This window comes from Balaenoptera physalus (assembly GCF_965194825.1).
Source record: "Balaenoptera physalus genome assembly, chromosome: 17".
Classification (NCBI taxonomy): domain Eukaryota; kingdom Metazoa; phylum Chordata; class Mammalia; order Artiodactyla; family Balaenopteridae; genus Balaenoptera; species Balaenoptera physalus.
This window is the reverse complement of record NC_138895.1, coordinates 8271483-8295027: the sequence shown is the minus strand read 5'-3', so window position 1 is coordinate 8295027 and position 23545 is coordinate 8271483. Positions and strand designations below refer to the sequence as shown.

At 45.1% G+C, this 23545-nt stretch overlaps 1 protein-coding gene across 2 annotated transcripts in view; it reads right to left on the bottom strand.

Moving 5' to 3' along the window:
* CHD7 (chromodomain helicase DNA binding protein 7) overlaps positions 1–23545 on the bottom strand; it is a 177108-nt gene that overhangs the window by 127899 nt on the left and 25664 nt on the right. The window lies entirely within an intron of this gene.

Here is a 23545-nt window from a genome sequence, read left to right as displayed (position 1 = left end):
CTGTAACACATTCTTTTATGTAACATACGTACATATATGTAACACATATCTGACTGCATCACCAAACTCTTCTGCATCACTGAAAGCCTCCTGTAATGACCTGCCTCACATACTTCCCCTAAAAATTACTCGACTAGCCATCTTCCATCTCTCCACGGCTGCTGTGCTATTTTTAAATTTTTATTTATTTATTTATTTTTGGCTGCTTTGGGTCTTCCCTGCTACGTGCGGGCTTTCCCTAGTTGAGGCGAGCGGGGGCTACTCTTCTTTGTGGTGCGCGGGCTTCTCACCACCGTGGCCTCTCTCGTTGCGGAGCACGGGCTCCAGGTGCACGGGCTTAGTTGCTCCGTGGCATGTGGGATCTTCTGGGACCAGGGCTCGAACCCATGTCCCCCTGCACTGGCAGGTGGATTCTTAACCACTGCGCCACTAGGGAAGTCCTGCTGTGCCATTTAAAAGGAGAACTGGGGCTTCCCTGGTGGCACAGTGGTTAAGAACTCACCTGCCAATGCAGGGGATATGGCTTTGAGCCCTGGTCCGGGAAGATCCCACATGCCGCAGAGCAACTAAGCCTGCAAGCCACAACTACTGAAGCCTGCACGCCTGGAGCCCGTGCTCCACAACAAGAAAAGCCACCGCAATGAGAAGCTCGTGCACCGCAACAAAGACCCAACAGCCAAAAATAAATAATAAATTAATTTAAAAAAAAAAAAAAAAAAGGAGAACTGCATGCTGGTGACAATCTTCTAGCTTTACAACTCCTTGTTTGTGTAATGACCTGCTCCAGCCTTCAGACTAAACCTTCCAGGGCAACGTGACCTGGTGCGTTTCCCATCAACAGGGTCCAAAGGACCCGGCAATCTCTTCTCCCCACTTTATGTTCTACCTATACTCTGGTGTACCCAAGAAAGGAATGCATTAAATGCTATTTATTGCTTATTACAGTTGTACACCTTTCCTCCAAAAAGTCCAAAGTTCCCTACACACTGCTTTCTCACCTATTTTAAGTTCCATCAATATTTGCTAACCATCCCATTTCAAGTACCGTTAAAAACTATAATGTTATCTGGCACTCAAAAAGAAAATGTTTGAAATAAATTTTGATTATTAATTTCACCTTTGGTGAAATTTCACCTTTGGCGCCTTTGGTCCGCAGCTTCTATTTAAAAATTTCAGATGTAAATCTAGTATTTAAAAAGTAACCACGTGGGGCTTCCCTGGTGGCACAGTGGTTAAGAACCTGCCTGCCAATGCAGGGGACATGGGTTTGATCCCTGGTCCAGGAAGATCCCACATGCCGCGGAGCAACTAAGCCCGTGCACCACAACTACTGAGCCCGCGAGCCACAACTACTGAAGCCCGCGCACCTAGAGCCTGTGCTTCACAACAAGAGAAGCCACTGCAATGAGAAGCCCGCGCACTGCAACAAAGAGGAGTCCCCGCTCACCGCAACTAGAGAAAGCCCGTGCACAGCAATGAAGACCCAATGCAGCCAGAAATAATAAATAAATAATAATAATAAATTTTTTTAAAGTAACCACGTGAACATGCTGAAAATCCTGCTTCTTGATAAATCATTTTTAGTAAAATCATTTTTCTGCATTATAAAATTGGTTGCGTGTTCATACAAATGCTTCGAGTTCTTGTTTTCTGTGATTGATTGATTGATTTACTTGCTTACTTACTTATTTATTTATTTATTTATTTTTGGCTGTGTTGGGTCTTCGTTTCTGTGCGAGGGCTTTCTCTAGTTCTGGCAAGCGGGAGCCACTCTTCATCGCGGTGCGCGGGCCTCTCACTATTGCGGCCTCTCTTGTTGCGGAGCACAGGCTCCAGACGCGCAGGCTCAGTAGTTGTGGCTCACGGGCCCAGTTGCTCCGCAGCATGTGGGATCTTCCCAGACCAGGGCTCAAACCCATGTCCCCTGTATTGGCAGGCAGACTCTCAACCACTGCGCCACCAGGGAAGCCCTGTTTTCTGTGAATTTTTTCTGACCCCTCCAATACTATCAGCTATTGTGTTGCCCTTGGGGAAGTGTTTTGGTGGAGATAAGCACGGAAAGCCAAGCAGCACACAGGCGCCCCTCCCAACAGTCCCTGTGTTGTCCAGTACAGGATCCAGGAGCCCCATGTGGCTATTTAAATTTAAATTAACTACAAAAAATTTAAAATCCAGTTCCTCTGTCACACCAGCCACGTTCAAGTGCTCAACAGCCACTCGGGTAGCTACGGAACGGGACACAGCAAACACAGAGCTCAGCTGACTTGTCATCATGACAAGAAATTCACAGGCAGTGCTGGTCTAGAAGACTCTGTCTAAGCTGAGACCTCAAGGGCAAATAGGAGATTGGCAAGTAGAGGGTCTGGGCAAGAGGGAGGCAGAGAGGCCTGAAAAGTCCATTTCCGAGGTGTAGGGATCTTAAGCGGAGGCCAGATCGTGAAGGGCCTCATAATTCATTCTGAATTCACGGAGAAGTCAGTCTAAAGTTCTTTAGCGATGCTGTTTAGAAAGATGTACATCTTATTTTTTAAACTGAAGTATGATTTATAATATTGTGTTAGCTTCAGATGTACAGCAAAGTGATTCAGTTACATGAATATACATATATTCTTTTTCAGATTCTTTTCCCTTATAGGTTATTACAAGACATTGAGTATAGTTCCCTGTGTTATACAGTAGGCCCTTGTTGTTTACCTATTTTACATATAGTAGTGGGTATCTATTAATCTCATACTCCTAACTTATCCCTCCCCCACCCCCTTTCCCCTTTGGTAACCATAAGTTTGTTTCTTATGTCTGTGAGTCTGTTTCTGTTTTTTAAATAGATTCATTTGTATTATTTTTTAGATTCCACATATAAATGATATCATATTAACATCTGTCTTTCTCTGTCTGACTTACTTCACTTAGCATGATAATCTCTAGGTCCACCCATGTTGCTGCAAATGGCATTCTTTCATTCTTTTTTATGGTTGAGTAATTTTCCATTGGGGTGTGTGTGTGTGTGTGTGTGTGTGTGTGTGTGTGTACGCACACCACATCTTCTTTATCCATTCAGAAAGATGTACATTTTAGACAAAATCCCCCTTACTAAAATATGGATCACAGATTGGGAGAGGGGGGAATATTACAAGACTAGGGCCAGGAAGACCAGTTTGAAGGCTCTTACAGGAATTCAGGTAAGAGATGATGGTGCAGAAAAGAAGGGGATGGAGATATTGGAGACAGGACACCAGCCATCTGACTCGGTTTCTGATTGGATGCTGGAGGGTGAAGAAGCGTCTAGGAGGACAGGACTCTGGCTTGGGTAACTGAGCAGGTGGCAGTACCGTGCACTGAAGCACAGGGAACACAAGAGGAGGGGAATCTACATGGGGCGACAGGTGACGTGTAGAGAAAGTCCACAAGGAGCTACCCAGTTGGCAGCACAATATAAGAGTGAGGAGCACTCCAGGGAGAAAGCAGAGCTGAAGATACGACTGTTCACGTCACTACAAACAGAAGGAGGGCAACGTCTAGGAGCAGATGAGATCACCCAGAGAGTATGGTGAGACATATTCTAAAGTGACAAGAGAAAAAAACAGGGACAGAATCCTGCAGAACACCAACACTTACAGAGCAAACAGAAGAGTCAGCCAGTAAGACAGAAACAAACACCACAAAGAAGCTGTGAGGAAGACGTGATCAAAAAGTTCAAATGGGGCTTCCCTCATGGCGCAGTGGTTGAGAATCTGCCTGCCAATGCAGGGGACACAGGTTCGAGCCCTGGTCTGGGAAGATCCCACATGTTGTGGAGCAACTGGGCCCGTGAGCCACAACTGCTGAGCCTGCGCGTCTGGAGCCTGTGCTCCGCAACAAGAGAGGCCGCGACAGTGAGAGCCCCGCGCACCGCGATGAAGAGTGGCCCCCGCTTGCCGCAACTAGAGAAAGCCCTCGCACAGAAACGAAGACCCAACACAGCCATAAATAAATAAAAAATAAAAAATAAAAAATAAAAAAAAGTTCAAATGCTATAGAGAAAGAAATGTCCATCAGACTCCACCAATAGGAGATTAGTAACTGTTACAAGGGGCTTCTATAAAGTAGTGGTGGCAGAAGCTGAAGTGCTCAGTTATGGTGATGATGGGCGGGGAGAAACAGTACAGAAGGCTCCCGGCTGCGGACTGAGAAGGGGAAGAGCAAGCCGGGAGTCGTGGGCGTGGACAGATCAAGCACTAGTATTGTTCTCCCCAGCGTGAGAGAAACTGGGCTGTGTTCCAGCACAGGCCAGGTAACCCTGGGCGGGTTCCTTAGCCTCTGTGTGCCTCAACATAATATGGGGATAGTAAGAGTATGTATTTCATGGGGTTATTAGAATTAAGTGCGTTAATATTTGTAAAGCGCTTAGAACAGTGCCTGCCACTTAGTAAAACATACAAACACTAACAGAAGGAGAGCACGGAGAGCAAAAGGTCTGTGAAGGAGCACACAGAAGGAGAAGAACCAGGGCACGCATCTCTGAAGAGGGGAGATGAGCGAGATCCACAGCACAGGAGACAAGACCCGCCTCTTCCACTGGGACAGTCAGGGGGGCGGGTGCAGAGGCAAAGAAGTAATCAAGAGAACGTGGTCTCATCCCCATGGCTTCAACTGGCTTGAATTCAGAAGGAGGCGGTGGTTGTGAGGTGTGAATTTTAAAGGAAGAAATGGAAGAAGACACAAATAAATGCAAAGATATTCCATGCTCACGGATTGGAAGAATTAATATTCTTAAAATGTCCATCCTACCCAAAGCAATCTACAAATCTACAATCCTTATCAAAATGCCAATGGCATTTTTCAAAGAAACAAACAATCCTAAAATTTGTATGGAACCACAAAAGACTCCAAGAAGTCGACTGAACCAAGTGGCAGAGTCAAAGGGCACTATGAACCCAAGGTCTGAGACCAACTGTGAATGACATCCTGTTCTAGAACTTACTTTTCTCATCTGTAAAGTACAGATAATACCACCAACCTCTAATTTGTGAAGACAAGAGTGTATACATAAAGTGCCTGACACAGCACTTGGCACACACTTAGTACACAACGCAGATGATCACTTTCTCCTTTAACATGAGAAATTTAGATACACAAAATATGTCCACCAGGCTGTGTGGCCTTGACCCAGTCACTTAGCCTCTCAGTTCCTGGTTTCTCACCTGTAGGGCGCGGAGCTGGAAAGGTGGCTGAACAGAATGCAAACATCCCTCCACTAGAAGACACTAACCTAAGTAGCTGTGCAATTAGACGTACACAAAGTATAGCTGTCATCTTCTGAAACTCACACTTTTAACGGTAGAAAAATAATCAAAATTTCAAGAAGCACAGATAATTGACGAAAAGTGATTATAAAGATAAATCAAACACACATATACGTATCATGTAAATAATTCAGTGAAGCTTCAGTTTTAAATGTAAAATTGCCCGGACCCACTAGTATTTCTAAAGCAACTGTTGCTCCCTACACGTAAATGAGCACCTGGTTTACAGAGGAAGACTATGAAGCCATCATTTCTCAGAACACGTTCACTTGTCATAGGAAATCCCTCGGCCTCAGCCCACCTGGAGAAAGAGAGGTCAGGGCCACGGGGCACCTGCTGGCACCACCTCAAGGACAAAGGCCTCGGACATCTCCCAGGTCCTTTCCTGAACGTCTGGAGCCCAGGCAGCCCCCTGAAGCGAATTTCCCGGAAGAGGGAAGCCTCACGCTTCCTTTCCTCAGCAGAACTGACAGCACGCTCTCCCCGCCGAGCGCCAACATGGGACGCTTCTGGCCACACAACTGCGACTCCTCCATTAAATTAACAACATTAGGGTCCAGAACACAGCTATGTACAAGGCACCCTAGAAAGCTCTGAAGTAAGAGCTGGGTGCTGGATACATTGTCTCCATTTCCCGTTTATTTGCTGAACAAACTTAAGTGCGAAGTAACTTCTTTAACTTCCTTTTCCACTAACAAAGCAGGTGACTGTCAACTGTCACCTTCAGGGATGCTGTGAAGATGACTTAACTACTTCAAATTCCTACTGAAAACATGCTTAGTAATACAGAAAATATATAAAAACGTTTATTCTCCACTACAATTAGTCTCGAAGGTCTAGGTTGGGACGCTTCTTCCCTGAGATGCCCTGACAACACACATGGAAAGCCTCTCTCATCAAGAAGCCACAAGAGATTTCACCTTCAAACCATCCTTGACCTCGGCTTCCACTATTTCTTTAGAACATCTTCTTCCCTAACAACCCACGACCGGGGTGTTTCCCCGCGTCTGGAGTCCAGAGCGGGGCACCTCTGCCAGACGGGTCCCTGCCTGGACCCCTCACCCCGAGGAGCTGGGGGACCCCGGCCACGGGCCCCAGGCTCTTGTCCTCGTGCACATCTCACTGTGGCCAGGATGAGTAGGTGCACAGACGTGCTGGTGGAAAGAGTAAGAAAATTAAGAGCTCTTCTCAACAAATAATCCACAAAAATTGGACTTTCTAGTTCTTGATACGGGAAGGCAAACTGGAAACACCCAAATGTTCTATTTGCGGATCCGGCCACCTGTTTCTGGACTCACCCCCAGGCTTACCTGCCCTTGGTTTTCTGTGTCTAACCACCCTGGGCAGACCCCAGTTCAACACAAGCTTAAGGGTTCAGATCAGCATTTTCTTTTTCTCATCCTTTAACTTTTAGTGGCCGCTGTCAAACATTAAGTTTACAAATGTTAAAAGTTTATAAAATCACCGCCTCTCATCAAAGATGAATGATGCCCAATCGTGACATCTCTTCAACACTTTAGGAAAGCCTGTAACCGTCTTGGAGACAGAAATGAAGAAGAAACATCAGGGCCGGGGAGGGAGGCAGAAGAGGAGCACTGAGAAATTTGGGGAAAACCAGCTCGATCTGGCTCTGACACTCTCTCTACCTCAGGCAAATTAAAGCAGGTCTCCGGACCTCTCAGCTTCCTCAACCACGAAAATATGAAAGTAAGTGTTCCATCACCTCCCTCAAAGGGATACTTAGACATGATCTCATTTCACTGTCGCAAGTGGCTATTCACAAACCACACCCGGCAGGCAGACAGTAACACTAGCTGCCCTCCCCACATCTGCACCGACCTTAACCTGCCACCTTTTGAGGCAGACGCAGGGCTGGCAGGAAGGGACAGGACGGCTGCCGACAAGTCCCCTGCAGGACACCCTCCCAGATTACAGGGGAATCCTACTTTCATGCCTCGGGAACCTGGGAGCCCCGGAACGGGAGCACTAAAAGACCGAAGCCCTAATCCGATCACTTGACCTTACACAGAAGCGCTGAGGAAGCACGTGCTTTGTTCAAGGTCATCCAGCTAGTCAGGGACAGAGCCAAGACTCACGCTCGGTCCCCAAGACTGGGGCCAGTGCTACTGCAATAAACATCCTACACTGCGGAAGAGCGTGCCCCCTGTTCTCAGACTAGACAACTGTATTTATACATCATCGGGAAAATGTTAACAGACAGTGGAGGCAATACGGTTTTAAAACAGGACATCCAAACACAATCTATGGAGTGAGCTCTAGTCATAACTTGAAGCCGTTCCAAATAAGGCGGCATTCTAAAACGTCCTAACATGGTATTCTGTCTCCAAGGTCACTACGCTGAAGGAAACAACATTCATTTGCATAATGTCTGGTGTATTAAGTCAACTGTGTTATGAGGAATTTTTTCTTTTAACCAGCAGAGTATACTTGCTTCCCCAAAATGTCTCTGAGTAGCCTTTTTACACACAGACATCTGCTCTCTACACCACCATTCCTGTACCCCTGCATCCTTCTAGATGGTGGTGCATGTCAGAAACCATCCAATTCAAGGCAGATACAGAAATAGGTTGTACGACTGAGTTGCAACCTTTATTCAAAGAGCACCACTTTGACTTGGGGGGAAGAAAACTGAAAAACTATAGTTATTCAGACATGAGCACTTGGCAGGCATTTTCCTCAAAAGTGAACAAAATAAGTCTGTCACTCAAGGAAAACAATTGACAGTTTTGTTGCCAATGACAGAATTTGAGTTTTCAAAGCAAAAATCAGAATTTTGGAAAATCTCTATCCATCATCACGAACTTGACAGCTTCCCAATACCTAAAGACTTTTCTGATTAGATGGGTGGTGATATTAACAAATGTGATATTTTTTTAATATTGTATAATGAAATGTGTCAACATTTAAACATTTCTGTAATTCACTGAAGCAATATTTTCCAAATTACCAACACATGATGTTACAAAACCATGCACAGATAAAAGACCCATTCAAAGTGCAAAACACACCAATGAATTTTAATGAAACCAAATACAAAAATTTCACTCACAGGATTTCAGAGTCCACATTGCAACTAACCTTTAGGAAACTACTCCTTATGGTTTTAGTGTAATATCAAATTATCTGAAAAGGCTCTTCAAATATTCCTCCCTTTTCAATTACAAATCTGCATGCCAGATTTTCTTCATGTTCTTCAACCAAAACAACATATTACAACAGATGGAATGTACAGCAGCTATCAGAATCTGTCTTCTCTTGAACCAGACATTGAAGGGGTTTACAAAAATATAAAGTAATGGGGGAGGGGCAATATACGGGTAGGGGATTAAGAGGTACAAACTATTAGGTATAAAATAAGCCACAAGGATATATTGTACACTTAGTCATAAAAAATAATGAAATCATGCCACTTGCAGAAACATGGATGGACCTAGAGATTATCACACTAAGTGAAGTAAGCCAGACAGAGAAAGATAAATATCACATGGTATTGCTTATAAGTGGAATCGAAAAAAAAAAAAAAAACAGAAAACAGAGAAACAAACTTATGGTTACCAAGGGGGAAAAGGGGGTGGGGGAAGGGATAAATTAGGAGGTTGCAATTAACATAAACACAGTATTACATATAAAATAAACAACAAGGACCTACTGTACAGCACAGGAACTATACTCAATATTTTGTAATAACCTATAAAGGAAGAGAATCTTAAATATATATATATATATATATATATATATATATATATATATAAAACTGAATCACCATGCTGTACACCTGAAACTAACATACTAACACAATATTGTAAATCAACTACACTTCAATTAAAAATAAATAAAATAAAGGATATTTTTTATAAAAGGATATATTATACAACATGGGGAATATAGCCAATATTTTATAATAACTATAAATGGAATATAACCTTTAAAAATTGTGAATCACTATATTATACACCTGTAACATACAGTATCGTACAGCAACTATACCGCAATTAAAAAATTTTTTAAATAAATATAAAGTAACATCCTTCATTCTCACTAAACTTTTGTTTGGGAAAATAATTATTTTTCATAAAAATTATGTTGTTTATATTAATATGTAATGGACTTAATGTTATTTGAAATTAACTAAATAAAACGTTTAAACAGTTTACACTTCAAATACAGTAAACATCAATAGATATAACCCACATCGGCAACAGCTCTTTGGGGTTCTCCGTAAGAGTATAAAGTGGCCATGAGACCCCAAAATTTGAGAACCACAGCTCCAAATGATAAGAGCCTCATCACTGCTCAACAACATTGCTGAAAATGCAATATACCTACCGTTAATTATACACACACTTAAAACGTGTATACCATAAAACATTTTAAACGTGGCAAAACAAAAAATGAAACCAAAAAGAAGACCTTTCAAACACAATACCTGGCCATGAAAAGCGAGTCTTACTCATGGAGAATTAGAAACTCGGTAATTTCCGACGCCACAATCACCAAAAGAGCCACAGACACTGTTGACAGGGGAGAACTTGACACTCACCAGGCCGCCTGACTAAGATGCCTAACTTTCAAGAGAAGCTGGGTGAGGGATGCAGAGAAGAGAAGAAGGTAAAGAGAATGTCCCCGCAGCCAGCAAATCAAATAACCGGGAAGTGTCCAGGGCGGAAAAGGAACGGAGCGTGTTCCCTTTGCTTTGAGTTTACTGGTAAAACTCTCTGGCCTCCATCCCTTCGTTCTTCTCTTCTTCAAGGACGGGACATATCCGCTCCCGCCACTTCGTCTGAAGAGGAGGAGGACCCAAAGCTTGTATTTTATGTATGTATTGTAGCTTCCGTAACCCTATGAGATGAACAGTATAAATATCATCCCCATGTCACAAATGATGGAACTGGGTTTAAAAAGGCTCCCATAGTTGGGTGGGAGCACCAACATCCCGACCCCAAGTCTCCAGGGCTCTTGTCTGAAGCTCTTCCACACACGACCTAGTGGGTCTCAAGTGTGGTCCTGCACCAGAAGCATCAACGCCACTGGGCACCTGTTAGCAACTTGACTTCTCAGACCAAGTCAAGCCTATTAAATTCCAAATTCTTGGGGTGAGCCCAGCAATCTGCGTTTCACAAGCCCTCCAGGTGGTTTTGATGTCTGGACCGATGGCCTAGAAACAATGATACCCTAGGCAGACACCCATCCGTCAGGACAACCATCTCAGTTGCTGGAGCTGCCACAGGCTGGGGGGCTTAAACTACGGGACTTCGTGTCTCACAGCTCTGGAGGCTAGAAGTCCAAGCTCAAGGAACTGGCAAGGTAGGTTTCATCCTGAGGCCTCTGCCCTTGGTCTGTACGTGGCGTCATTGCATTGTGTCTCACATGACCTCTCTGTGCCAAAGAGGGGAGAGAATTATTTCTCTTCTTCTGATAAGGCCATCGATCCTACTCGGTGAAGGCCCCACCCATGTGACCTCATCTAACCTTAACTACCTCCATAAAGGCCGATCTCCAAATAGTCACGTTGGGATTGGGACTTCAACGTACGGATCTGGCGGGACACGGTCCAGTCCGTAACCAACTTCAGAAGGAACGCGTGGGCCCCACGCCAAGGCTGGCGCTGCTGGTCCGGGCGCTCACCTGCAGAGCCCGAGAGATGGCGGGGCAAGGAGAAAGGGGTTCACTTGGAAGAGCAGCACCTGTCAAGGGAATTCCAGCCCTGACAAGGACCCAGAGCAGCTAAGCAACTCAGGGGCTCCCACAGGAGGGGAGGAGGGAGGGAAAGTCGCCTCCCACACTGGTGCCTGATGCTGACGGTGGCATTCACTCAGGTGCCAGGCTCCAGATGCCCTCACTCATGTAAGCCTTGCCACCCCTGTTACAGGGATGGAAACGGAGGGTTTAAAGGTTAAGCAACCTGCCAACGAGCCGCCGCTGGAAGCACCAGCAGTGAGAGGAATCCCAAGACTGCTCTCAGAGCCAGCGGCCCTAACCTCTACTCTCTCCTAGAAGGGAGAAAAGGGCACAGGCTCACGTGTGATCTTCAACCAGAGAGCGAGTCCAGGTGCCAGAGGCCACACAGCACGTGGTGCAGAGGACGGAAGCTAAGGAAACACAGAAGACCATAACACACATGGAAAAAACCCGACTTCACGGACAATGAAAGACGTGCACCTACCAAATTGGCAAAGGACAGTAACGTCCCAAGTTGGCAAGTGCAGAAAAAATGGGCAACCCCATACCACGGAAAGGACGGTGAACTCAGAGGACAGGCACCCTACAAGATGGACACAGCCTGGGACCTCAGGACACCCCTTCCTAGGGACGTGCTCTAAAGGTGCATGGAGATGGACAAGAAGGGCGAATCTTCACAGCAGCACCGATCTCAACAGGGAAACACGGGAAATGACCTAAATGCCCGTTAAAGGAGGATGGGCAAATGAAGTGGCACGGCATAGGATGTCGCTGTCTGAGCTATTTGAAAAGATGAAGTACAGCGCCATGTATGGATATGAAAAAATCAGCCACAGTTTTGTGAAAAAAGGGAGCTGCAATATGTACAGTACGTTTGCACTGTGACCACCCTTCTCCCGCTAAAAACCTAGTGGAATAATTTGTGTCCCAGAGTTTATTGGGGTGCGGGCTTTCACCTTCTACTTTATACGTGTTTCATGGGGTGAATCTTTGGGAATGAGCACTCTTACCGTCAGGCAGATGTTAGAAAAATAATTTATTACAATTTATGTTTTCCTGTGTCGTGTTGATCTAGCTTCCATCCAAGTTCCGCTAACTGGTAACCCTGGCTGGGTTATTAAATCTCACAAAGTCCCGGCTTCCTCACCAGTCAGCAGGAACAGCTGTGGGGACAGGGGGCGCCTGTGGTCTGCTCTCAATGTACCCCCTGCTTCCCTTCACTGCGCTCACACCTTGGGCGTGGTGGTGAGGGTCTGTGGGCTGGGAGCCCCCTGAGGGCGGGCCTGTGTGCCCTGTGCACCTCTGCTATTCCAGGGCCCCCTGAGTGCCTAGTACAAAAAGTTGATCAAGTGATAATTCGTGAACAAGATGACCTAGAGCTAGCATATTGAATCAATGCTAACAATATAAGAATGTGTCAGTCCAAGGCTGAAATACATTTCACTTTCAAGGGAATCTTGGAAAAATAGGTTTATGAATCTTTGAAATGCCACACACACTCCAAACATTCTAAAGGTATAAAACTGATTCACCTATCTAAATGTCTTAACAATTGTGGAAGTTCAAAATGAAAGATGTCCAAATTTTTCCACATTCCTGTTGGAAGCTTAAAAAATATTTTCAGGGTACTCATCTGAAATCATAACTCAGATGTATTTGAATCAAAAAGGAAGTCTGTCATCTCCAAAGCTTCTTACCCCTTGGGTGACGAATTCTTTCCCAAATACAAAGAGTGCATTTCTCAAGGGATGGTCCAGAACGTGAGACGTTATTCATGAACCTATGATCAGACTTACATCAGTCAACACTTACAGCTAGTTAGTTTACACTGTTCAAGTCCTCCCCCCCACCCACCCCCTGCACAGCTAAGGTTTAACGGTGTAACCAGTCGAGTGGCAGCGTGACCAGGGGCAAAGCGCCAGTGCAGACGCTGCGGCCACTTAGTGTACGACTACCAAGGCCTCGTCCATGTCAAGACCTCAGTCACTCTCTAGATAAACAAAACATACAGTGAAATAACAAATGCAAAATTATTTTGAGCTCTTGGAGAAGAAGTTCTACACAAAGGCTTCAACTGCCAAGTGCAGTAACTAACCAAAGTGTTTCTATTATAACCAACAAGTAATAACTAAATGAAAACACCACAGTGACCCACTTTCCTTCATTTTCCAGCAGACAAATTACTGTAATTCTAATTGGCAATAAATTAAGGTTATGCATGGAATTCTAATAACCTCCTTTTCAAGACAGAATATATCCCCTTCACCAAATGATCAAACCAAACGTCAGCAGTAAATGGGACGGACAGACATCATGTCCCCCGACGCAATGCCCTGAAGACAGACACACCATCGCCCGTGTGCTACTCTGACCAAAAAAAGGCTTAACCTAAGTCTAAACAGGAGGGGGAAAGTCTAATTTGCTAATTAGGTTGCTAGGTGGACCGCTGCAAGGAGAAAGAGATGCCTAAGTTCTGAAAACCACCACAGTATAACGATAGTTGCTATCTTCCATGAAGTTCCACCTGCTGTACAGGCCAAAAACATGTACCACAGAGAAGCACACTGACGACCTCTTTCCCTCCGGTGATGAACTTCCGTAGACTCTTACGCAGAACTGTTTCCAGAGCACCTGCCACAGGCGGAAGGCTGCTCCAGGCACTGGGGAGGCAGCAGTAAACGTCACAGGCAGCAACTCCCTCCTTCGTGGAGCTCAACTGCCGTCTAGTGAGGACAGAGTCAGAGTCAGGACATAAAATACCAGTACAATAAGTAAAAGGTAAAATGAGAGAAAAACCACAGCACGGAAGGAAGACAGGCAATTTGGAGGGAGGGGTAAGATTTTAAAGTGGAGGTGGGGCAGCTTCTCAGGAAGAGGACTCTGCAGGTCTGGAACCAAGGGTCTGGGGGGCGCTGGGCAGAGGGCGCAGGGACCGAGGAAACAGTCTGAAGGCAGCGGGCGGATGGGGGTACCAGTCAGGGAGCCGCTGCAGGAACTCCAGCAGGAAAAACGGCCACGTGGGCGGATGGCACAAGCAGAGACAGAAGGTGTCGGACTCGGCCCATAGTCTGAAGGTGGAGCCAACAGGCTCCGAGGACGAATATGATGCAGCGTTGAGTTGGTGGGGGGCGGTTGTCAAAGAGCATCCCAAGCTTCCACGTCAGACGGCAGCGTGATGGAGGCTCCGGAGGCCAGGCGGATGTCGGCAAGCACCGCATCCTAGAGCATCCCATCTCACGCCGCAGCACACACAGTCCCGGGAAGCAGGCTGTGAAGGTGGGGTTCCCACCCTTTACAAATGCAGGGAAACAGCCTGAACCAGCAAGTGTTTTGTCTGTCTACGGTAGTGCTGGAAACAAAACAAAACAGGAGCCTGGATCTCCTTCCCAAGTGTAGGGTTTTTTCCACTATCTCATGTGGCTTTTTTTGGTTTTCCGTTTATTTTTTCAAGGCAGAGTATTACAGAAAATGGAGAAGCCTTGTTCTAAGGCGTTTCCAAAGCTGGCTTCGACCCAGGAGCTGCCTCACCTGAACTCACCTGCAGCCGGAGGTCGGGAAGCTCCCTTTAGCAAGAAGCCCGCTACACGCAGGCCATCTGTATGCTGCAGAGTCCCTCACTCAGGGGAGCCTGAGCGATTCTACAAGGGGTCCGCCCAGCTAGAAGGAGAGCAACGGCCCACCCGGCCCCAGCACTCCAGAGCGGAGCCTCGGGCCGTCCGCCGCTCTCCCTGATCTCCCTTAACAGGCAGATCGTGTCCATGTTGCTGTTTCTTAACATCACCTGTAAAACCCTCACGTCCTTCCCCAGTCACGTTTCTCACTGATGCCAGGAGACGTGCGTTCTGCTATCCTGTAAACTCAAAAAACAAATGTTTTAGACAGAATATTTCTCTTTCTGCCTCTCTTGTGGCTGCCAGAAGAATGTCCTTCCTCTTCCCTGTGTCACCTGCACCCTCGACACCCCACCACTGACTGCCCTTGCCGGCCTGTCAAGTCCCGCTGTCCATTCGCTCGCCCACTCGGTGAGCACATCTCTGATGAGAATTAAGGCGTTCTAGGCCCTGGTAGTTCCATCTCCCCGCAAGTGATTACAGCGGGATGGAGGCTAGGAAAGCAGAATAGGCTACTGAGGCGGCGAAAAGGTGCCCTAAGCAGGGCTACAGCCGGGGAGGGTCTCTGTGAGCGATGACCATGACCGGAAGTGAAGGAGGGGCAGAACCGGCAGGCGAGGGAGGACGGGTGGGCGGGGCCCCCGCAGAGGGCGTGGCCTGCACGGCACCCGAGGCAGATGGAGGCCAGAACCCCTGGCCTGTGTGAACGCAGAGAGAAGGCAACAGAGGGTATTAAGCAGAGAAGCGACAGGATCGGGCTTTTTGGGGGAAAGGTCACTTTGAGCGCAGTGTGAGGCTTCCTCCTGATTTCTTCTAGAATCTCTGCTGGTTGACCCCATACAGCAACCGCTCCAGAAAAGGTCCTCATCAGCTGTGCCCACCTCCCCCAAAGCCTCTGGCTTTCAAACGGTCTTGACAGCCTCACCCCACAGAGAACGTCACCTTTGTAAATAAAACAATGTTTTGATCCTGTCGCTCTCACTTCAGAATTGTGATCACTCCTGAAATCAAACGAAAGCTACTGATCCTAACGGTGCCACAAATGCCCGTCACCCACTACATTCTAGCAAAAGAAAAAAAAAAGTGCTGGCAAACTGCTCCTCAAATGAAGCACTGCCTTTAAATTAAAATGCGAAAGACTTCCTTAAAATGTTCACACAAGCATCTACAGCAATTTAATTCAGAAAGAAGTCTTTCCTTTCAGTGATACATATTGAGAAATATTTTAAAATAAAATAAATATGCTGCCTGCTATCTGCTTCTAAATAATACAGAGCACAGGGGAAGCTGGTGAGTGTGAATGAAATAAGACTGGCCGTGAGTTAATGAACCTGGTAAAAGGTCCGTGACGACCAACGCTGGTCTTCTGTCTACTTTCTTATGCTAGAAAGGTTTTACTCTTCGGGTACCTGAGGCATTTCAAAGTACTCAGACTTCATAAAAATTCCTCTTCTTTTGTTCTTTTACTTTTCCCTATAAAAGATAAGGCTGCTTAGACTGACATTGAACACAACCCTCAGAGGTTAAGCTGTAGTGATGCAGCAACAAACGTTTCAAAAAAGAAAACTGTGATTTTAGAGCAAGTTGCTCAATGATGCATTTGAAATTACTTTCTAAAAACAGTCCTGCCTAAACATCTTCCTTCCACCAAAACTAGTTTAGTCAAACAATTCTACCTAGCACTGACAGACTAGTAAAGCTGGAGTCGATACGTATTAACAGGTATTTCTGCATCTCCAAACAGCCTCCTTACGTTCACAATATATCTTCTACTTCATTTGTTAACTCGCAACTCCATATATGAAACACGTTCAGTAAATGTGACGTGCCGACTTACAGAATCGTTGACTTTGAAGGTTGCAAAGGACACTGAGGGTCCTCTAATCAGCTATTGATGTTTTTGTCTCCAGATTAACGTGCACATGTAACCTGTTAGGACTTAGCGGGTAATCTGCTGTTGGGTGCCACGTTGCACTACATACAGTAGGAAATGCGAAGGCCCTTCCTAATACCACCCGAAATAACTGTCACTTTAGGAAATAACACTAATATCTCCAAGTCGTGTCGGAGCGTCTATCGTAGACAATCACAGGCTGCAACGAAATTTTATATGTGACACCTTCCGAAAAGCAAACTTCACCGTTTTGCGTTCAGTCGCCGGCGCTTAGATTTAAAGTCAAAGTCATCAAATAACGAAAGATTTCATTACCACCCTGTACTGACAGAGACCAATATTAATTATTATTTGAATTAACCTCTGAGCCATGGTTTTCATCAGTACTCAGAAAAGACAGGGACAATTTCTAATTACATGCCACCCTCATTATAAGTCACCAGGCCGCAAAGCTGTATCTGATGAGGCTGCCACACTTTGCCTTGAAACTGCTTTGGACTCCATTATTACCTTCTCATCTCAAAGTGGAATTCAGCAACCCTCAGAGGTGCTCTCCCCAGGGGTTACCATTTTTCTCCTTTAGGACTGGGATGTGGGACTGCACGCAAGTCTATGAGTAAAAGTCCTAAATGCAAGGAAACAGCATTCGCTTTTACACTTTTCCATAAAGCTGGGCAGCGGTGCCTTCTCACAGCTCCACGTGGAAAAGACTTTGGGGCCTAGTAAGCGGAGCAGAACTGAAGGGAACACTGCGACATCACACCGATCGTCTCCCCCAGATGTTAACCGGCTCTACTTGATTTTGTGTGAAAATAACCTGATACAACAAGGAAAAGAATCCAACAAGAGAGAAGAATGAAAATTGAAAAATGAGTTTTATTTCTCTCTCCCACTGCCGACCCTGATCTCATTCTCCAAAGATAATCATCTTAACGGTTTCTTATGTATCTTTCCTGCCTATGTGGGAGCACGGAGATGTGTCTGCACACACCACGTATTTTTCCAACCTTTTCTTAGGCAGGAATCTAGGAGGTAAACATCCGAGCCATTGTCAACATCCCAGCTGCAGCCACTCCTGAGCGAAGCTCTGGTGCCGCCCCTTCCAACCAGGCTGCTCTTTAGGTACACATTTCATTCTAGTCTTAGAAAAATGCACCGTTTTTAAATCCTAGAAGTGTCAGGTTAATGATTGATGACACAAATATCCACATCTAAAATACCTGAAGATTAAGGACTCAGGTATGGCACTATATGATTCCTAAAACAATGTCAAGAGGAGGAGAGGGCAGATAAAAACGTATCTGTGTTCTCAACCAAAGAAGACACCGAGTTTCTGAATCTTGATTAGAACTCGATTTTAAATTTGACGAAATCGACTGTACGTTAGAATGGTAATTTACCAACTTTAGCACAGTCGGTCCTGTGAAGAAAGACAAGATGTCATCTCTCACAAGGCAGAGAGAAAGTTGAACGGCGCGTACCCAGTGCCAGGGACTCACCCCTGGCCCATCCACACGGCAGTCGTGGCGTCTGTTCTCCATCGGGGCACTGCTTCCAGGGTGAGTACTGTTTTGTTACTGAAAAGAATACTGCTGCTGGGAGTAACATCATCAGTGAGATAAAGACAAAATTTTTAAAACTAAAAAGCCTGCACAAGAATCATAATGAATTAAGAACCTACGTATTTTGATATCTAAAATTTCTTTCATATTTTGAAAGACCATAAGAGAACCTTTCAGGGACTTCCCTGGCAGTCCAGTGGTTACAACTCCGCACTTCCAATGCAAGGGGCGCGGGTTCGATCCCTGGTTGGGGAACTAAGATCCCACATGGTGCGCAGCATGGCCAAAATAATAATAATAATAATAATAATAATAATAGAACCTTTCATGTAAACAAGATGTAAAGAAGAAACTGGTATTTGGAGAATTATTTCCCCAAAACTAAGAGTGAATTTTTGTAATCAAGAACAACTTGCATGAACAACATTACTAAGGGAATTAAAACCTGCAATTTTAAAAGAATCTCCAAAACTATTCCTACCAACCTACCTATGTGTGAATCTCCAGTCTTAAATACCCCAATGCTAATAACAAGTTTAAAGTATTTGAATTTATACAAATTATTACTACAAGACACTTTTAAACTCCTCTATAAGAGAATCCCTGTCTTTAAATGTCAATTTCTATTATCACTGTTATTAGAGATAAGAATTGTAACTAAAGTTTCCTTTCACCCTTAAATAGAGTTTCAATTTCCATTTAGAAACGTAACCATGTATGGGTGTGAGAGACACTGTGGTCCTGGGAATAAAAAGTAAACAAGAAATTCCTGAGGAACCCTAACAGGATGCAATGTGATCTGGAACTCTAAGAACTTAGTTACAAAATAACTTTTACCGAAGAGTTTTTATTTTTTTTTCAATTAAATTCAAAACCTGTAAACCTACTCCTGTAGGCTGACTGCTGGCTGCTATGCAGATACAAAAATAAGATGAATGAGTGCCCGAGATTTTTACACTGTATTTACCTTCCTCACCTTTCTCTAACTTCACGCTGAATTCTAGTCAAGCAGACACAGGATTCCGCCCCCCACCCACCCAAGGGAACCCACCATTTCATCAAGTTCAACAAAATATTGCAAGCTATACAAAAGCACCTTGGTTACCTCTTAGGGAATATACAATGTAACTACCTATTTTAGAAATCAGATCTAACCCTTAAATAGGCATAATCAGGAAAATACTAATAAAAAAATATTAAAATAGCCCCAGACTGCCTTCGAAGAACTTATCATGTAAAAGAAGAAAACAGGAATGTAGATACTTGAGGGCAATGTCATCTTAGAAATTCTGCAAAAGCAGTGTGCTGCAGGCAGAGCCCAGCACCAAGGAGAAGCGGTGATCCTCCCAGGGAAGGACCAGGCAGCGAGGACTCCACGGGGACCATGGGGACATGCGAGCGACAGAAGGACGAGATGGTGCCGCATCTCACCTGTGTGCTTACCGACTGAATGTCTACAAGGCGACATGTACGCCACACAACTGAAAATGGTATAAGGTAAGGAAGTTGTATTCTGCTGCTGAGAATTAGAAATGGCTGTACAGAAGATGTAGCATTTGAAACAGAATCTGAAGACAAATAGGATTTTGACAGGCGAGGGTGGGTTTGAATGGACGCAGGGCAAGCAAGAGCAGAGGCACGGAGAGCAGGAACTGCTGTGTGCTCAGGGACCATGAGTGATCCAGTTAAGCCTGATTACGGGAGATGTTTAAAGAAGAGTAGATACTATGGCTACAAAGTTAGGCTGGCATTAAGAATCAAAGACCTGAGTGCCAGGAGGAGGCGGTCAGTTTGGTTTTCAAGGGGAAAACACAAAGAAGAGGGTGCAGAAGTGTGAGATGAGGAGGCAAGGGCATTCTAGAGACTTCTGGAACATGCACAAGCATAGAATTCACGCAAGAAGTCTCTGCAATAGCCCAGCACACACGGAATTGTGGGCAGGATCTGAGAGGCTATGTCGGGGAGGTACCATCTACAAAAGTACCAACTCTGACGATGCCCTGAGTGGGGAGGGTTACAAGGAGAGAGGACGTGTGAGTAGAAGAGCATGAGGTGGAGACAGCATTCCCGGGGGACGGGGAGAAGGGCTGGGGGGTGGCGCGGAGGCTGCATGTGACTTGGAACACCTAATGCCCCAAGCACAGCTCTGATGTCTCCATCCTCGTGTGGAAGCCTTCAGGGCCTCCCCCCCCCAACTATGAAATAAACCCGGGCTCATCCAAAAAGCCCCCCTGAAGCTAACCTTCATATCTCCTCTAACTCACCCGCACCACGTTCTTCCTATTTCCTAAATACAAAGCTTTGTTTTGCCTGCCCCCCTCCCCTCGGCCACTCTTCAAATCCTGCACGAAAGCTAATGCCTCCGGGGACTCTCCCCGACACCTTAACTGGCCAAATACTGCAGCCGTTTAAGATTTTAATGGTAAACAATGTCAAAAAGAACTTCCCTCTTCTTCATGTATGAAAATTAACTTGCAGCATGTTCACTTCTTTTAATGACAAAGTATCTTAACTGACAGGTTTAAGACATCTTAAATCAGCAAATCATAGCTAAATTACTATACTTTTGTCTTCATAATTTGAAGATAAATGTGTTACTCTCTAATTTATCTTTTTACATGTTACAACTCTAATTCTTCCTTTTTATTATGGTTCTTCAACAATTAGAGCAAGATCCTCCATTAACAAGGCCAGTAACGTGTGATTACATAACAAGTGGTCCAGGATCACCCTTTGTTCTTTCATCACTTACACTGCTCAGACAAGGTTTCAGCATATTGTTTCAATTATTTCTATTTAACTATATGCGAAATTCTAGTCAAGCACAAAAATATTCCCTGGTCTCATAAAACTCACTATTTTATCAAGTGTTTAAAAATATTACGTACTATAAATAAGTGCCATACTAAATTATTCCCAACTACCTCATTAATGTCACCAACTTAAGCAATTCATAAAGGGCTCAACCACCTAATCCAAATTCAAATTTTAATCATTTTAAATAATTCTGCACAGACGTAATTAGAAAACAAATAAAATATTAATCAGAAAACTTGCTACATCGCCCAACAGCAATCAGATTGAATGAGCATAATCACCACAGTGTAAAGAAGTCTGTGGGTTTGTATTAGATACTCCCGTGCTGTGTGGAACTGCAGAGCTGGGGTCCACTAAAAAAAATGTAATACATCCTTTCAGAATGCCCATGGTGGTGAGGCACTTGACCGTTCTGGAGCCGTGAGGACTGGAATCAAGCATGTCTCGTCCACCTACTGTATGTGTGGCTTTGGGTAAATCCTAAGTTTCTTCATCTATAAAATGTCACATGGATTACAGTGCCAATGTGTGTTAAGGTGCCCAGTAAGCCGTAAAACACGGTGCACATGTAATTCACTTCATTACATAATGTCGATCAATGCACAGGGGTTGATGTAAAGAACCACATAGCTTTTCTCCATCTGATTTCTCCTCTACATATGTCACCATTATCTTTGTACATCATATCTAAATCTCAAAGAGTGGGTGGGGTATATTTCTCTAAAGCCCATGGATCGAACCATTAGCAAGAATCCTGCCATTTTCACTCCATGAGGTTTATTTACAGATACCTCAGCATAAATTAAGTTGGTAACACTCAGGAACTAGTTAGGAATAATGCAGTATGGCTCATGTTGACAGCATTTAATATTTTTGCAAACTTGATAAAATAGTGAGTTGTCTTTCATGTATAATTTCATGCATGAGCCCAAGTAACAAGTCTAAATTTTCAATGAGTCCTATTTTTCAATGAAGCCCAACAACTCAGTAACTATCTATCTAGTGCTATGAAAGAAACAAATAAACATGTTTATACATAAATACCTCTTTGTCCCCAATGAATTCTTGCTCTGGTTGGATGGGCAAGGCGTAAATAGGTGACCTCACTTCCTACTTTGCAGGGAGAACAGGCATCTCCTCACACCCGCCCCCTCCATCCACTGCTCCTGCCCTCCTGTCCTCACAGCACAACTGCGCCCACCCGAGGGCAGGCTGGTCCTCCAGCTCTGGGCGGAGTCCCTTCCCCCGCTCTCAGGAATCTTACTCCATCTATTGCCCTTTGCTCTCCCATATAGTCCTATATCATCCATTTCTCAATTGGATCTTTCCTACCTGTTAGTCTCTGCCATTTGATTAAAAAAAAGAGAGAAAGAGAGACAAACCTCACCTGGTTTAGAGGGGAGGGGAGGGGAGGGGAGGGGAGGAAAAGCTGGGGAGCCTGCATCTGGGTGTCTGGCAGCGCCTGCTACAGTCAGGTGTGTGACGGTCCGACATTTCACTACCCGAGGGCTGCGGGAAGCAAGCGGGTGTGAAGATCCAGCCGGGACTCCACCAGCCCTGCCTCGTGCCCTAGAGAAAGTGCATCTCGTTAGCCTCACAGGCAGCCTGTGTGCCTGGGTGGCCCCATGGACATCAGTTACCCAGCTGGCCATGCAGGCGAACCAGAAGCCCAGGAGTCACCCAGAACACCTTCCCCTGATGGCTCCCACAGCTGATCTACCATCAAACCGTACCTGTGAAACCCTCCTCAGCCCCGTCCACCTTCTGTCCACACCCACGTCCACCACACTAGGTGGAATCACCACTTCCTCTCACTGACTAGGCAGTGCTCTCCCCACCACCTCCAGCCCCCTCCAGCTATGCACACAACACAGTTAACTGTTCCCCTTGTTCTTGGGGTTCAGACCAAGCTCTCCTGAGTGCAGCCACTCGCCCTTCAGGCAGGAGGACCCCAGCTCAAGCTTACCTTCTTCAGGTAAGCCAGTCTTTCTGCATCTGAGTCAAATGCCTGTCACCCACTCCACAACACCACATGCTGCTCCTTTTTTTTTTTTTTTAACAATTGTTACAGTTGCACTTTTACATGTTTGTGTGACTGCTTAATATGCATCCATCCCACTGGCTGCGAGCACCTGGTACAGTTTTGCCCACCTCTGCATCCCCAACACTCAGCACAGAGCCCAACCCACAAACAGCGTAACTACTCTTCTGGATCAGTAAATAAAAGGTGAAACAACTAATTCTATGGCCAATACCTTAGGGAGGGTGAGATAAGATATATGATCAAGTACATGAACACTGAGGAAACTCAACCAAGGGAGAAACTTTCCTGAGTGGTTTAATAAGTGTTAAAAAGCAGAGGGGACCTATCTATACTGCTGGTGGGAATGTAAAGTGGTGCAGCCACTGTGGAAAACAGTATGGAGGTTCCTCAGAAAACTAAAAATAGAATTACCACGTGATCCAGCAATCCCACTCCTGGGCATATATCTAGACAAACTAATTCAAAAAGATACATGCACCCCTATGTTCATAGCAGCACTATTCACAACAGCCAAGACATGGAAACAACTTAAATGTCCACTGACAGATGAACAGATAAAGATGTGATACATATATACAATGGAATATTACTCAGTCACAAAAAATAATGCCATTTGCAGCAACATGGATGCAACT